We start from the raw sequence: 15,448 nt of genomic DNA, 5'->3' as shown, positions 1-15,448 counted from the left end.
CACCTATTCCATGTTCCATTTCCACAGAGCCTTACCCCAAGATGGCATGCTATTAATCCCTCTTGAGGTATTAGCTAATAAAGGTTTGAAGTGTTTCCTCTTAAAGGAGTATCACCATTTTCATAGGGGATTCTGAGAGACCCCAAAATCCCCCAAAACCGAAAAGAAGACATTTTTAATAGAGGAACGTCAAGTATTCCAATGGGCAGTGACTGAGATATTTGGGGTCAAGAGAACCTTCTCAAAGTCCTTCCAAGCATATCTTGTAGGTGGGCACCTACTCTGCCTATGCTTACGGCTCAGTTGGGGAGGCTGATAGCTCTTGGGCTCCTGAGGGGCCTTCCCATGAGGACACCCGCCTCCCTCAATGAGTCATCTGAAGGGTCTGGGACCAAAGCCAGGCAATTAACCTTTACTAATTGGAGTCAGAAGACTCCCAGCATGTGAGCGAGATAAGTAGCTGGTGTTTGGTTTCCAGAGCTAATTTTAACACCAGCAGATGGTGCTAAAATGTCCAGTTTCTCCCTCTTAAAACAAACATCTCAAATTTCCTTAAAATCATATACCGTCAGAGAAAGATAAATGGAGACACATTCACTAATTGCTCCAGAGAGTTCAGAGCAGGGTGATTGTCGTCAGTGTTTAATTTGGTGGAGTAGACTCTGGCCGGGGACATGGGAAGCCCTTCTCCTCCTGCCTTCCCCCCACCCCCCACCAGTTGCTTTCCTGCAGATCAACTTTCCTCTAGCCAGCTCCTCACTTTGAGGAAGGTAATTAACGCTCCTTCTAAATGTATTTTCACCTCCTGCTTCATGAGGGAGATGAAACCCAGGAGCCCTAGCATCCCCACAGAGTTCAGTGAAAGATGAATGCTTTCCACTCCTAGGATTTTTTCTGTCACTCTTCAGCAGAAGGTGTGACTCAAAGACACCCAGGGATCCTTCTCCATCCCATCATTTTGTTGGCTGCAGCTCTTTGAGGGAGCTGGAAAGGAGAGGCAATAGAGCTCTGTCCTTTGGGAAGAAGGGCTGGCTGATTTCCAGGGTGCCCTTACCAGTGATCATAAGAGTATTCTTTCAAAGGGCTCAATAATAGGCATGGGAATTCCTAGAGCTTTGATTCTGGGCCAAGCTCAAGGTCCTTGAAGGTCAAGGCTAGGGCTTGAGTCCATGGCTAGAGCTCAGATGAGTTTCGGTTCCAGTCAAGGAGGACTTTTGGAGCAGGCCCCAATAAAGAGCTGAATCCCTGGGAAGCTGCTATGGGCAGCAAGTTCAAGGGCCTCAGGTGGATCTTCTTCAGCAGGTTCATAGGCTTCCTATCCTAATGATTTTCTCCTTCCCAGGAAGCCCAACAATCTGTGGTAGTGGAAGCTCCTGAAAGACATGAAAGGGACTCTGAAAGGGCCTCAGAAATGGAGGAGGCACACTTGACCAACCTCACCAACTCATGCCTGAAACAAGAATCTCCTGTACGCCCAACATCCCAGACTGATGGATATCCAGGTAACTCACTGTTTCTTGAGACAGTTTGTGGAGACTTGAGTCATTAGGGAGTCTTTTTCTTACATCACACTAAAATTTGCTTTTAATTTTGTCCTCTGGAGCTAAACCCCATTGGTAGGCAGGCAAAGAAAATGGGGCATCTTATAGGATACTATGACCAAGTAATCACTTGATGTTCTTCATTTTTCTAGGGGAAACAGTATTTTCTCTGGCCTCTATCACCGGGTTAACTGCTTGGTAGTAGTGACTGGCTCCCACCCTACTAGTTATCTGGCACTGGCTCCCATGTTCCATCCTTGTTCACTGATAGAATGTAAGCTGTTTGAGCACAAGGACTATTTTATGCTTTTGAGTCCCTAGTGTCTAACACAGTGTTTGGTACTTTGGCAGTACTTAAATACTTGTTGAAAGAATCATAGATTTTAGGAAGAATTGTGTTCTGGTATTGGATCTTTCACTTACTACCTGGGACCCTGGATAACTCCCTTACCCTTTCTGGGTCTCCTTGTCTCCTCTCTAAAATGGAGATAAAAATACTTGTACTTCACTTCAAGGAGTTATTATTATAAGGCTTGAATGAGATCATATGGATAAAGTATCTTGTAACTAAGAGCTATTATTATAATAAATCTGAACATGGAATGTCAGAGCTGGGGGGGGTTTCTTAGAACATGAAATATTGGAGCTGGGAAGGAAATTTTAAGAATGTGGAATGTCAGAGTTGAGAGGTTTTAAGAATGTGGAATGTCAGAGTTTAGAGAAACCTTAGAACATGGAATAACAGCTGTGGAAGGGGACTCAGGGTGCGTCTAGCCCAGCCCTCTCATTGTGTAAAGATATCAATCAGAAATGGGAAGTGACTGGTTCCAATCACATGGGAAGTTGTTGAGTCTTGAACCCAAACTCCTGATTTTCCAACCAGTGCACCACAAGTGCTTCCCATAAACCTATAAGACATACCCATCAACCTCTCTGTATGTTTGATATATGAATGAAACAGTGAAGAAGAGGGAGTTGGAGATCATGGCATAATTGAAGTTGGTAGGGATGTATTATGGTTTAAGGAGAACCTGGAAAACCATCAGGGTCTTCAGACTGATTTCAGAAAGCTTCATGGAAGAAGTGGGTTTTCCAGGGCTTAGCTTATGAGTGATACCTCATTTAAAATACTTTGAACTAATCAATATCAAGATATCAAATGATTTCTTTGGTCTATCTTCCATTCCTTAGTAATACCTAGGACCACATTTAGGTCTAGAGGAGAAAAGCCAAATCCCTAGGGATTTTTCTTTTCCAAGTCAGCTCTGAGTACCCATGATAACTTAAAATAGTGAAATAACGTACTGAAGCTGGCTTCTGGGCCCAGCTTCCAGTCTCACTCACTCGAAGGAATATCATTTAGGTGACATCATTAAAAACAACATTCTTCTTGTGAGTGGATGTCGATTTCAAGGAAAATGGTCATGTGCCTAAGCCTTTGAGCAAGGAAGGAATGGTACTAAATTTGGCCCTTCTTGAAAAATGGTTCTGCAAATGTTTGGTGCTTAACCAAGTGACCGGGTAAGGTCAACAACAGTGCATCATGAGCATCCACAGCTCCCACCACTAGTTTTCCCCAAAATGTAAAAATTGCATTGCATAATGTATCACATAGTAGCCAGAGTCAGGAAGACCTGGGTTGTGTGACTCTTAACTAATTTCTGGCCGTGTGACCCTGGGCAAGTCACTTAACCTCTCTGTGCCCCAGTTTCCTCTCTCTAAAGTGGAGTTAGCATTATTTGTGACACTTACCTCATGGGAAAGTTGTGAGGAGATAAAGCATGCCAAGCACTTTGTAAACGTTTGTGCTTGGTCATTTTTGGTCCAGATCTGTGATTTCATTGGAGGACAAGTCCTGTGTGGATTAGAATCTTAGAAAATTTGGGGGAATGGGGGTGCTGAGATGGCTGAGCCCAGGTCTTCCTACCTTGAAATGTAGCACTCCATCCATTCTATTATATTGATTGTCAAGATGCTAGATAAATATTAGTGAACATGATCACTATCCCCACCTTCATTATCCTCTGTATTTGTGTCATTCATTTTACAAAGTGCGTTTACATTCAGGGTTTTATTCAATTCCCCTCTAGTAACCCAGTGAAGAAGACACATGAGGAAGCAGCCACTTAGGGATAACTACTAGGGTGAGAGCCAGTGCCAGAGTGCCAACTTTTGACCTCCCAATCCATTATGTTTGCTGCTGTGCTCCCAACCCCATAGTAGGATTGAGGACTCTTGGGAAGATTTCACTGTTTTTGTTTTACCTTAAGGATAGAATATTGAATGTCAAGATCAGAAAGACCCTCAGGAAGTCATATATAAGTCATTAGAGGTGAAAGGAACCTTGGAAGCTACAGTATAGAATATCATATCTGAAAAGGTCTCTGGAACATAAACTACCTCTGGAAGTGACTTTTGATTATAGAATATAAAATGTTAGAACTAGAAAAAGTCTTAGAACATAATGTCAGAATTGGAATGGATTTTAGAATATAGAGTGTTAGAACCAGTAAGAATCCTAGAACACGAAATGTTAGAGCTTCTCCAAGTTGGACAGTAGAAATTAGGGCTTCATGGGACTTTAAAATATAGCCTTTATGATCTCATCTAATTCATTCCCCTACCCCATTTTTCCAGATGAAAAAAGCCAATCCCAGAGAGGCAAATTTCATTATGTGGGGTTATATAACAAATGAGTGACATAGTCAAGACTAGAATCCAGATCTCCCAACACTTTTTCTACTGTATCACAATATGCTTTAGGAATTTAAAGTAATAAATTTAGGTATGGGAAGATATTTTTTGAGGGGGGTAGGGGGAGTTACATTGTGGTGATGAGAAAAGGCTTGGTGGTAGGAATGTGTAAAATGGGGTAGGGGTAACAAGTGGGGAGAATAGCATGGCTGGAGAGAGAATTCAAATCAGTATCCCCCCATGCACAGGTTTGCTATTTCCTATATAATCTCTGGAAAAAGTAAATGTGGAGCTGGTAACCTGAAATCATGTTCCTAGGACCCTGAAATCCTGTTTATTTTAATTCTTGATTCCTTATTCTGACAGGTAGAAGAGGTTTCTGATGACTCTCTGTCTCTGTCTCCTCCCCCCCCTCTCCCCTTTTCTCTTCTTTGGAGCTTCCAAGATGCCTTGCTCCAGACGGGCCCCATTTTTCCAGGGGATGTCTCTAGAGGTAATAAATGAGCACTTTGGGCACAACATGAAAAGGATTTTGCAAATTGCAGGGTGTTTGCCAGGGTGAGAGATGACCTGTCAGATGGGCTGGCGGCAGGGACCTGCTGTGCCTCTCCAGGGTCAGGAGGGTTTCTGGGGGCACTGGGGAAACGGGCCCCACCCCCTTCAAAGGGTGTTCTCAGAATCCTAATGGGTTATCTCTACTTTCTGGGGACACTCTACCACATTGTTTGGGATCAGAAGGGTTTTTTTTGCAGTGAATATCAAGATTTGCATGATAATTTACATGACATAGTAAAGGCAGCGAGGCAGAATGGACTGGAAAGAGGCTTAGATTTTGAGTCACAAAATCTGAGTTCGAATCCCAACTTTGCCACTTACTAGCTGGGTAACTTGGGAAAATTACTTTATCTCCCCTGGGTTTTGTTATTGTTCAGTTGTTTTTCAGTAGTATACAAATATTTGTCACCCCATTTAGGGTTTTTTTTGAGAAAGGTACTGGAGTGGTTTGCTATTTCCTTCTCCAGCTTATTTTACAGATGAAGAAACTGAAGCAGAGTTAAGTGACTTATCCAGTATCACATGACTAGTAAGTATCTGAGGCCAAATTTGAACTCAGGGAGATGAATGAATCTTTCTGACTCCAGGACTGGTGCTCTATCCACTGCAGTGCCATCTAACTATTCTGGGCTTTTGCTTCCCCATAAGTAAAATGAGAAATCTGGATTAGATAAATTCTGAGACTCTAGCTCATATATTAACCTAATGTATACATTTAAAAGGGTTTACAAGCTTGATTTCACTTTAAATAATTCAGTGATAATAATGGTTCATGTGAATATGAAAATATTCAAATGGATCTATTATCTCCATGTATATATATGCTCCCTCCAGTTTGGAAAGCCCAAATCTACCTATGTCTGCCCATCCTGTCAGATATTATCCATGTCTTCTGGTTCACCTAATACTATTGAGACCTTTCATTCTTTCTCCTGACATTGCAAAAATACCATTGGAGCATCTGACCTATCCACTGATTATCTGTTACTCTCATCCTGTGACTAGCTCATTTTCTTTTTTGAGCTCACATTTCTTTGATGACATCCTTTATTCAAATTCAGAAGAATCTGTAAGGTTCCTCATTAGTTACATATTGCAGCACACTGACACCCACTATACTCTGTTTGATTGACCTCTGCAGGATGCCTAGTTTTCAGTCTTTCAAATAGCATAGTGTTCTGTGAGTTCATGGTCATGTAACAACACTGGTAAAACATTCGTGTTACAATGATGAGTCTTTGTTTCTGCAGGAAGCTTAAGGTCTTTAAAGGAGATCTGTAATTTCTCAAAAGTGATCTAGTCTACCATCTTCCTTCAGTTTAATTCTGGACCCAACTCTTTGTTCATTTGTTCAGGCCATCTGAGATATATACATATACCTATTCATGGCTATGTCCAAACTCCATAGATTACCTAGTGAACTTAGGGCTTCTTAGCCTTTTTGGTCTTAGTTGCCTTGGACCACTCTAGAGTCTTATGAATTCCTTCTCAGAATGATGTTTTTAAATGCCTAAAATAAAGTACATAGAATTAAAAAAGAAAATAAATTGTTTGGAAATATTTGGAAAACAAGTTCACAGGCTATAGTTTAAGAGACCTGCATCTAACTGCATATTAAAGTGTAGACAGTGGACATCCACAACGACTACTCATGTCTGGTAATTTGCATGGGTTTAAATTATACTGCCAGAAAGAATCTAGCAAACACTGCTAAGGACTCTAAGGTCCAGGACAAGAGACTGAGGACCTTAGGGGCACAGGTGGTGTTATCATCAAAGTTGCTGATTGAAAGCAAAGGCTCCAGAAAAGAAAGACAGATTGGGGAAATGATTAGCTGGTTAAGAAGATGGTGTCTGAGAATGTAATTTAGATTTTTGAATTGGCTTCTTGCCAAGGTTGGTGTGCACCTAAAATGGCTGATAAAAAGGAATTTACCTGGGTTCTTACAAATTGAATTGTACAATTGTCATAGAAACAGTGAGGTCTGTACAGTAGAGAGCTGTGGACTCAAAGGCAGGAAAACCTAAATTCCAATCCCAATAGCTGGGTGACTGAACAGTCAACTTAGCTTTACTGAAAGTCAATTTTCTTATCTGTACAATGAAGTTAATAATAATACAGGCATAGCATCTACCCCACAGAGTTCTTGGGAGGATGAGATGAGATCATGCATGTCGAGAGCTTTGCAAATCTTAAAGTGGTACATAAATGTGAGCTATTATTATCATCACATCTCTATCTGAGGAATTCCATTTTTTAAAGGCCTTTGGAATGAAGAGGAAAGGAAAAAGAGAAAACTGCCTATATATTCTACTGAACTAGAAATACTAGATAGAATAAACAGTAGAGACACCCAAATTCATGAGACAAAATCCATGGGAGCCAGTAAAAATAAAAGTAACTGACATTCATATAGTGCTATTACTGCCTTCCCTCTGAGATTATTTTCCATCTACTCTGCATGTATCTTGTATGTACATAATTATTTGCATGTTTTATTATCCCATTAGAATGTGAACTCCCAGGACAGCCAGGTGGCACAGTAGATAGAGCACTAGCCCTGGAGATAGGAGCTGAGTTCAAATATGGCCTCAGATACTTAATAATTACCTAGCTGTGTGACCTTGGGCAAGTCACTTAACCACATTGCCTTGCAAAAAATTTTTTAAAAAGGTGAGCTCCCTGAGGCTGTGTATAAAGAGTGATTGAAACAAGTGCTTAATGCTTATTGGCAGCTTTTAGGCTTGTCAGACAATTGATAGACATCTTATTTGAACCTCACTGCAACCCTGTGTCATTGGGACTGCTGGTATATAATAATAATAGTAATAATAATAATAATAATAATAATAATAAATTACAATTTGACTTTTGAGTAAACTGAAGCACAGAAGGGTCACCTGGTTAGTGAGTGTCAGAGCTGGAATTTCAACTCTGATCTTTGCAGCACTTGAGCCACTCTTCCATATTACTTTGCAAAAACTTATGGCCCCAGGTATCTATGGATAGCTGTGGAGAGTGTGTGTAATAAATAAAATAAGCTAGAGATCCTGATGTAGGAAGGTAAATTTGCTATCAGATATCATTTAGATGTATTGTTAGAGGGGTTACTGAGAATATATAGTCATATGAGAAAATCTATCCATTAGAAAAAGGGAAGCATGCTGGAGAGCATTTGGATCAAGTATTGGATACAACAGAGGCAATCTTTTTATCAGAACAGATTGCACACTACCTCGACAGAAAGAAGAAATAGATGAGGATTTCAGAAGCCTGGCACAGAAGCATGATGGTAGTGATGAAGAGCTTCAATTATTTGTCCATCTGCTAGAGCTTTCTTGCTTTGACAAAAGCAGATCAGCTAATAATTTCTTGTCTTAGTAATTTCATCCTTTGAAAAGTAGATGAACTAAGTTCAGCTATTCTCTATTTGATGTTCACAAACAAGAAGGAACCAGTTGTCAGGGGAAAAGTAATGGAAACTTTCAGGGATGGGAAGAAGAGATGTGACTACTGAGTTTTAGTTTGATAGAGAGGAAAGGCTTGACCAGGATTTGGGGAAAAGGAAGGATTTCATGGCTTAAAATTCTACAGGCAGTGTTGGCTCAGGAATAATGGGAATCTCTCAAGTATAAAATTCTGAAGACACAAAGAAAAAAATTCTGATGAAGAGGAAAGGGAGAATTATCTAAAGATACTGACTGACCAACTTTTATCTTAAAACGATACTGAGGGGCAGATAGGAAGTAGAGAAATAAAAGAAATTTTAAAAATATTTTAAGACAATATTGAATTAAATTTACTATTATTTTAAAATATTTTATTATTAATTATATTATATATTAGTTAATATTAAATAAATAATTTTTAAAAGGTATACTGGAGATAGAATTAAGAGTAAATAAGAAAGGAGGCATACAAAAAGCATGGCATAGTTTTTAAAATTCAATTTAATCCAACAAACATTTAAGGCAAGTGCAAGGCCCTATATACTAGGTGCTGGAGGTCCAAACACAAAAATGAAGCAGTCCCAGCTCTCAAGAAATGTTTATTGTACTGGAAAGATGACATGCATGCAAGTAAATAAATATAAAATAAATTCATAGAAGGGACTTTATGAGGAAACTTGCTCTTCTAAGCAGCTCTTGTCATTAAGAATTTATTAGGCACCTATTCTGTATGTACCTGGGTGCTAGGCTCTCAAAATGTGATACAAAGAACAAAATGAAAGTCCTCATCCTCCAGGAGCTTACATTCTCTTGAAGTTGACAACATACACATACATGTGTTTGTATACATATGTGTATATATAATTATATAGAAAATATATTTAAACTATACCAATAGCCTAATTTAGAGCATTGCCCAGGGCACTGAAAATTCAAATGATTGCCCTATAGTTACACAGTTGGTACATATTACAGGGGACTTCAATCCGAGTCATTCTGACTCTCAGGTCTCTTTCCTACTCCTTACTTCCTGTTATGTGACAAAGTAATATCTAATGAGAGAGCACTAATAAATGGATTATAAAAAAATCACATCAGATGCATTTAACTTCAGGGAGAATTGAGTTGGGTGAGGAAAGCTCAATACAGAAAGAAGGGGACTTAAAAAAGCTGTATTGTTCCTTCACAACATGATGAATATGGACATATGTTTAACATCCTTATACGTGTATAACCTATTTAGATTGCTTTCTGTCAGGGGGAAGGGGGAGGGAAGGAGAAAAATGTGAAACTCAAAACTTTACCAAAAATGATCATTGAAACTCTTTGCATGCAGTTGGAAAAATAAATAATATATGATTAATTTTTCAAAACGCTGTAGTGTGGAAAATTGGAGGCTCAAAGAATGCACAAGGATGCTTATGTATAAGAATGTTGCTTGCAGGGGCGGCTAGGTTGCACAGTGGCTAGAGCACAGGCCCTGGAGTCAGGAGTAGTACCTGAGTTCAGATCCGACCTCAGACACTTAAAATTCCCTAGCTGTGCGGCCTTGGGCACGCCACTTAACCCCACTGCCTTGCAAAACAAATCCCCCCAAATGCTGCTTGGGAGCAGGTGGGATGATGTTAACAGATTAACACCGAGACGCCAGTTCTTATTTGGTTTCCTCTATTTTCCAAGGAGCCGCGGAAGAGAACGTCCGATAGGGTGAAGCTCGGGGCTTAAGCACGCCAGCTCAATCCAAAGCAGGAGCCACAGAAGAAGCCGCCGGGGAGGAGGCCGGAGCCGGAGAAGGCTTTGCTGGGGTTCACCCACAGATTTCCAAACGAACAAGCCGGTAAAGGCGCTCTCTCCGCCAACTTCCTCCTCGGATGCCCTAGGAACCGCGCACCGGAAGTAGAATGCTTGCAGCGAACTCGGAGGATTTTAGTCCTTATCGGGTTCGCTCGGCGGGCACGGGCTACAGCTGGGGCCCCCGAGATGAGGGGGTTTCTGAGTCTCAACGTCAGCACGGTCCCCTGGGGCTGCAATCGGCTCCGCCGCATAAAAAAATACCGGAGGCGAGCAGAAGCGGAAATCGGAGAGCTGACAGTGCGCTTGCGCAAGGCCTCTCAGGCTTCTGGGTAATGAACCGGAAGCCGAACTGGCCCAAAGCAGATTCGGAAGTTCCTCCGTGCAAGGATACCCAGCGTTCCCGAGCCTGAACGGACCCGGCGCCCAAACAGGAAGTGATGTCACTTCTGGTCGCTCAAGTGAAAGCAGGAGGAGGACGAGAGGGATATCGGCAAAGAGCAGCACGGCTTCGCCAGGCCTCGCGGGTTCCCTTCACATGAGAAGGAAAGCTGGTTGGGAGCCGGCCTAACCTTTCGCCTCCCCAGCTATCCTTACAGGTCGTGGCTGAGGCCGCGCTGGAGCCGAAGCGGGCACGGGCTCGGAGGTTTGGAAGGAGAGGCCAGAGGACGAGTGGAATGATGGGAAATGCGAGCAATGGCGCTGAAATGCCCGAGTTCTAGAGAAGCCCAGGGCCCCCAAAAGAGAAAACATCTCCGGGAATGTCCCGACCATCAGGAGGAGTTTCCAGCAAAACTGCAAAGAGAAACCAATGTTAGCAAATATAATACAAACTTGAGTGAACCAGGCGTGTCTGATGAAAGACAAGACTTCTTTAGGCCAGAGGTTTTAACTTTTTTTTTGTGCCCTGACCCTCTTTGGCATGGTGGTGAAACTCCTAAAACCCCTGCCCTCTATGGTTTAAAATGTATATAGTGGAACACGTGGAATTGTAATAGAAACGAATTCTATTGAACCACATCAAAATATAGACAAACCAAGATTCTGGGCCCACATTAAGACTCCAGACGTTTTGGAGCAACAATCTGAAATCTCAGAAAGACTCAGAGAAATAAAATTTAAAAAAGGAAAGAATGAGGAAGGAATTTGACTCAAACTCAAACTCCCCAGCAGAGCATTTATCAGATAAATTTGCAGACTAGGAAAAATCGAATCTATTCTGAAGAATTTTCTTAAAGAAGTAAAAGGGAGATTTAACAGATTTGGAACACAAAATTATGGAAGTGGAGGAAAATTTGGCAGAAGAGAAGCAAAGGCTATTAATTTAAAAAGAACACATAAATTCCATATAAGCCAAAGTGACTGACCCTGAAGGCAGGCTATGCAGAGAAAACTTAAGGATTAAAGTTCTCTCCAAATAACATGATAAATCAAAAATCCTGAGTACCATAATGCAAGAAATAATGTAAGAATATTGTCTAGAATGTCTGAATATAGACAGCAAAGGATCAATTCAAAGAATCCACAGATTGCTGCCAGAAAGTGGAAAAACCAAAACCAGAAAACCCATGCTTCACACTGTAGGACAAACTGGTTAAATTTAATAATTTCAACATCAAATTTTGCAAGGAGAGAGAGGAGAAAGACCTTCAAATATGAAGGAAAGACAAGTTGAATAATATGAATATTCAGAATTTACAAGAATCAGAAGGCAGAGGACTAACACATTTCATAAGGCAATTAAACTCGTGGTACACTTGAAAATTACACAACCTTAAAACCTTTAACCTTATTGAGAAAAGGTAGACATTCAAATCAAAAAGAGGTATTCCAGTCATTTCTTTAAAAAAAAACCCCAAAACAAGCCAGAGGTGAACCAACTTGATATGTAGACACCCTAAACCAGAACCAAAGTACAGAAAAGGTAAGCAAATGCCCCTACCAAGAAAAGACTAAATCATGATTTAAGTTCATAGTTTATTGTTTATATGGAAAAGAAAAAAATTGTTATGGCAGGATAAAAGGAAAAACAGAATTCATCAAAAGAACAAAGAACTAAGAGCTAAATATTTCAGGAGAATGTAAAGCCTCAAGGGTAGTAAAGGTATAGACTATCTTCCTAGAGATGAATAGTTTTTTTGGTGGAATAAAGTAGCAGACCATGAGTTAACTATAAAACATGGGTGTCCAGCTTTTTAGCTCTTCAGTGCCACGTGGTCCAACTAAAGTTTGTCGAGAGCCATAGATAAAATTTAATACTTATGAATATAACCTATATTACCAGTGAGTATAATAGTGTAATAATATAATAAAACAATGAGTATTGCAATGAAAACATTTACTTTTTAAACAAGAATAAGAACATGCCATTTTTTTATCTGACATCAAACTTTATTATTTTTATTTTTATTTTTATTGAATTTTACAATTTTACATTTTTCCCCCTAATCTCACTCCCCCAAACAGAATGCAGTCTGATAGTCTTTACATTGTTTCCATGCCATACATTGATCAAAATTGAATGTGTTGAAAGAAAAAATCATATTCTAAAGGAACATAAAATATGAAATAGTATAATTACATAATAATATACCTTTCTTTTTTAAAAAATTAAATATAGTCTTTGCTCTTTCTTTAAACTTCACAATTCCTTCTTTGGCTACAGATGGTATTTTCCATCACAGATACCCTAAAATTGTCCCTAATTGTTCCACTTATGAAATGAGCAAGTCAATTAAAACTGATCATCAACCGCATGCTACTGTTTGTTAGGGTACAGTGTTCTGGTTCTGCTCATCTCAGCATCAGTTCGTGTAAATGTTCCAGGCTTCTCTGAATTCCCATCCATCCTGGTTTCTAATAGAACAATAGTGTTCAATAACGTACATAAACCACAATTTGTTCAGCCATTCCCCAATTGATGGACATTCACTCAATTTCCAATTTGCCACCACAAACAGGGCTGCTATGAATATTTTTGCACAAGTGATGTTTTTGCCCTTTTTCATAATCTCTTCAGTATATAGACCCAGTAGTGGTATTGCTGGATCAAAGGGTATACACATTTTTGTTGCCCTTTGGGCATAATTTCAAATTGCTCTCCAGAAAGGTTGGATGAGTTCACAGCTCCATCAACAGTGTAATAGTGTCCCAGATTTCCCACATTCCTTCCAACATTGATCATGGTCCTTTCTGGTCATATTGGCCAGTCTGAGAGGTGTGAGGTGTTACCTCAGAGATGCTTTAATTTGCATTTCTCTAATCAGTAGTGATTTAGAGCAATTTTTCATATGACTATGGATCTTTGATTTCCTCATATGTAAATTTCCTCTGCATATCCTTTGACCATTTGTCAACTGGAGAATGGCTTGTTTTTTTTTTTTTTAAATTTGACTCAGTTCTCTGTATTTTTTAGAAATGAGTCCTTTGTCAGAAATACTAGTTGTAACAATTGTTTCCCAATTTACTACATTTCTTTTGATCTTTGTTATGGTGGTTTTGTCTGTGCAAAATCCTTTTAATTTAATTGAAATTATTTAGTTTGTTTTTAATGATGTTCTCCATCTCTTCCTTGGCTATAAATTGCTTCCCTTTCCATAGATCTGACAAATAAGCTATTCCTTGCTCTCCTAGTTTGCTTATAATATAGAAAATGCCTGTTTTTTTGCAAGACAATGAGATTAAGTGACTTGCCCAAGGTCACACAGCTAGGTAATTATTAAGTGTCAGACGCCGGATTTGAACTCAGATCCTCCTGACTCCAGGGCCAGTGCTCTATCCACTGTGCCACCTAGCCTCCCTGGCAGTTGGTGTTTTCTAAAATCTTGAAATCTATTCTCAAAGTTCTGTGACAAAATAACAATGTTGTATACAATAAAGTTGTCTTGCAATTATGAGTCATATAATGTTTTGAAATAAAGATCCTAATTCCTATATGAATATCTTTTGTAAAAAACAAAACAAACTCTGGCAGTCTGTGAGACCACACAGTGTTAGTGACATGAAAAAGTCAAGACCTGTTAGTTAAGTTTCAAGCTAGTCTGTGATGTTGCAACATTGGCACATGTGCTCATCCCTGCTCATCCCTTTCTTCATTTTCTGGTTACATGAAAAAGCCTCCATGAATGGGCTTTGAAGACCTCTTGTGACCTGTGGGCCACTAGAAAAGGAAAAAGGTGGGGTAGAAGCAGAAGGGAATGAGTGATGCATCCCTACCAAGTCCATGGTTGAACAGTGTTGTTTCATTAAAACAAGAAAGAATAAAGCAATGAATGGGTATGCCATTTAAAAAACTTGAATAATAGCAAATCAGAAACCCCCAACTAAATAATAAAAGAGAAATTCTGAAAAATTAAGGAAGAGATTAAAATTGAAAGTGAAACAACCATTGAATTGCTAAAACTAGTTATTTTAAAAAAGCTAGTACAAGAACTCACCTGATTTTTAAAAAGAATGAATAAAATCAAATTGCATAAAAAATGCAGTTACCACAATCGAAAAGGAAATTATCAGCAATTATTTTGCTCAATTATATGCTAATAAAACTGTTAACAGAAGAAATTGATACTATAAAAAATAGAAGCTACCCAGATTATCAAAAGAAAAAGTAGTGTACTTAACCCAGTGTCAGAAAAAAGAAATTGAACAAGTCATAAGTAAGCTAAAGAAAAATCTTCCAGGACCAGATAGATTTGCAAGTGAATTTTCTAGCAAATATTCAAAAACAGATAGCTACAATACAACATAAACTGTTTTTTAATAGGAAAAGGCACCCTTCTAAACCTTTTCTATGTTAATATACCTAAGCCAAGGAGAGGCACAGCAGAGACAGAAAACCCTTGCCCACTGTTCCTCATGAGTATTAATGCAAACATTTAAAATAAGCTGTTGATAAGTAGGATACAACAACCTATTAGATTATACACTGTGACCAAATTGGATTATATCAAGACTGTTCAACAAAAGGAAGACTATAAACATAATAAAGCTATGTTAATAGTATTAGTAATAAAACCTTTATGATTTTTATCACTGGATCCTGAAAAGGCTTTTGACAAAATTCAATACCTCTTGTATGGAAAAAAAAAACCCAGTAGAAAATATAGGAATTAATGAACCTTTCCTTAATGTTGTAAATTACAGCTAAATCCAAGAGCAAGCATTATTTTTAATAGAGACCTTTTCAGTAAGATTAGGGCTAAGACAAAGATGACTGTTATCACCCCCAATATATAGCATATTTATAGAAATGCTAACTATTGCAATAAAACAAGTAAAAGAAATTGAGGGAATAAGCATAGGAAAAAAATTTTCCTTTTTGCAGATGATATAGTGTGGTACTTAGAGAACCAGTCAAGTTGAAGGTTGAAAAATCTACAAAAAATATTTCTATATATAACCAATAAAACCCAGCAGAAA

At 39.1% G+C, this 15,448-nt stretch overlaps 1 long non-coding RNA gene across 1 annotated transcript in view; it reads left to right on the top strand.

Moving 5' to 3' along the window:
* LOC141497976 (uncharacterized) overlaps positions 1-15,051 on the top strand; it is a 52,071-nt gene extending 37,020 nt beyond the window's left edge. Inside the window, exons 3-5 of the long non-coding RNA XR_012471501.1 lie at positions 1,343-1,502; positions 4,602-4,728; positions 9,920-15,051. This is a non-coding gene — a long non-coding RNA (uncharacterized LOC141497976). The remainder of the gene's footprint in view (positions 1-1,342; positions 1,503-4,601; positions 4,729-9,919) is intronic.
* Positions 15,052-15,448: the final 397 nt, after the last annotated feature.

The sequence above is a fragment of the Macrotis lagotis genome, chromosome X, assembly GCF_037893015.1.
Source record: "Macrotis lagotis isolate mMagLag1 chromosome X, bilby.v1.9.chrom.fasta, whole genome shotgun sequence".
Taxonomy (NCBI): domain Eukaryota; kingdom Metazoa; phylum Chordata; class Mammalia; order Peramelemorphia; family Peramelidae; genus Macrotis; species Macrotis lagotis.
Note: the sequence above shows the minus strand (reverse complement) of the source record. Positions and strands in the feature narration are given on the sequence as shown.